This window comes from Myripristis murdjan, chromosome 11, assembly GCF_902150065.1.
Source record: "Myripristis murdjan chromosome 11, fMyrMur1.1, whole genome shotgun sequence".
NCBI classification, from domain to species: domain Eukaryota; kingdom Metazoa; phylum Chordata; class Actinopteri; order Holocentriformes; family Holocentridae; genus Myripristis; species Myripristis murdjan.
This window is the reverse complement of record NC_043990.1, coordinates 2,024,700-2,027,116: the sequence shown is the minus strand read 5'-3', so window position 1 is coordinate 2,027,116 and position 2,417 is coordinate 2,024,700.

Here is a 2,417-nt window from a genome sequence, read left to right as displayed (position 1 = left end):
TTCCTGTCATGATTTGCTTTATTTTGTGACTGTGGGATGAAAAGGTGCTATAAAAATAAAACGTCTTGTTCAGATGTGTTTCTGAGTCGTGGTTCTGTGTGTTTGGACGTTGTTTGCTCCGGGTGTTTCTGTGGCTCCGGGTCTTAAATCTGAACTGGTGCAGAAATAAAACAAAATTAGGAGGAGTTCAGGAAAGTACGAGGGCTGAAAACGGCAAAAACGGTGTCAAAATCTCAACTTTGACCCAAAATGGCCGACTTCCTGTTGGAGTTAGGGCGTGGCTCCAAGAGACTTTTTGGTGCGTCTGGTCATGATCAATATGTGTACCAAATTTCATTGTTCTACGACAAACTGTATCGAGGGGCTCGCGATTCCTAATTTTCTAGGTGGTGCTGACGAGTCATTTTGCCCCGCCTTTTCGCGAGACCCATAAAATATCAAATTTTTTCGCCAGAACTGACGCACATGCAAATTTTGATGACTTTTCGTCCACGAGCATTTGAGTTATTCACGATCAAAGAGGCGTAAGAATAATAAAAATAATAATAATAATAAAAAAATAATAATAATCCTTATGGAAACAATCAGCGCTCGGGCCCTAATAATAAAACAGACAATAAAACAGAAAAGTGATAAAGACAAAGGCTCGTCTCCTCCACTCGGTGCAAAGCAGCACCACGTGTCTTTTCCTGTCTCCAAGCTGCTCAGGTGTCATTTCCCTGTGCAGCGCCCCCTTGTGGACACAGCAAAGTGTCTTGTGTCCCTCTGCAGCAGCTCTGAGGTCAGTGCTGCAGGTCTCTCTGCTGTCTGAAGCTCATCATCAGACAGTGATGGTGGCCTCCATAGGGGGCGCCGGCGAGCGTCCGCTCTGCTTGTCCCACACACAGGGCAGGGACGCTGCTTCACCTCAGGGAGCTCAGATGGAGTCCTGATCTGCTCGGGAGCTTTCACTCCGTCTCCTTCCTTCTTACCTGGAGAATCCTCCATTAGAACAGCAGCCCACCAAGGTGGGACACACCTGGCTGTTAGAGGGGACGGGACACGGCGCTCTGATTGGTTCACTTCGGTCCCTTGTTTATCGCGGTTAGGGTTAGGGTTAGAAAAGGCTAAAAATAACAATAATAATAGGCGAAATCCACAAAGTAGTCAGCTTTATTTTTTACAGTTATTCTAGATGTTTTAAGGCTGTAAACCCCCTCACGACACACTTTATACACTTTTCTCAGACAGGCGTTAACATTTTCTCACTTTTCTCTCTTGTTTGAGTTTGAGACGTCGCTCTGTTTTATTTGTTTTATTGTCCTTTTTACTGTTTTATTGCTTTTACTGTTTTGTTGTTTTATGATCTTTTATGCACATTGATTTTAAACTACAGCATCAGACGTTGCTCTGTTTTAATTTGTCTGATTGTTTTTATTCTTTCTACTGTTCTTTCTGTTTTGTTGTTCTATTATCATTTTTGTACAGCACTTTGTTTTCAGCTGTGGTTGTTTTTAAAGTGCTATATAAATAAAGCTGAGTTGAGTTGTTTAAACTCTCAAAGTTCAAACCTTCGCAGAAAAATAAGTCCAGTATTATAGAATGAACGCATTCTGTGCTGTACAGGAGACACGGCACGGAGGAGACTGACTGACAATGGTCTACAGTCCCTTAGCCAATCAGGACGCAGAACACAATGCGCTGTAAAAAAAAAAAAAAAAAAAAAAAAAAAAAAAAAATGCAAAATTGCACTAAAAAAATCCACGAAACCGCGAGGCCGCGAAAGGTGAACCGCGTTACAGCGAGGGACAACTGTACTGCGATGTTACGCCCCAAACCCAGCCAGGATTCATGAAGAGAAATGAATGAACTGCAGCTTCTCGATTGGAAAATCTGTCATGTGTGTCTCCTGCAGGGTCCCCTGACCTCTGACCTCCAGCTGTGTGGATGAAAATGGGTTCTCTCCCCTTTGCAGACACGCCCACCTTCTGCTAATCCCATGCAGTTTGGGCCCCAAAGCCTGCAGTCCACATGTGTTCTTGTGGCCTGTTGTAAAATGGTGTGTGTGTGCAGACTGGGGCCTAAACAGTCTTGGAGCTGCATCAGTTGCTTTGACTGGAAAGCTGAGACTCTTGTGGATTCAATGAGCCACATTTGATTCCTGTGTGATGATGTTGGCCCCCATAGCAGCCATTTCACTGCAGGCAGAGACTTTTGTCCAACTGGACGTCGCTGGAGAAAATGACCTCTAGTGACCTCTAGGAGAATCACAGCCTCATCAGACTTTACACACACAAACTAGAGGAGGATTCAGAAAACAGAAATCACAATAAATCATAATATTGAATTCACTTCAGTTCACTTGATTTTTTTTTCCTCCTGCCTCGGCTCTCCTCGCCATGTGAGGTGAACGAGGCATAATGTCAGGTGGAAGCGTC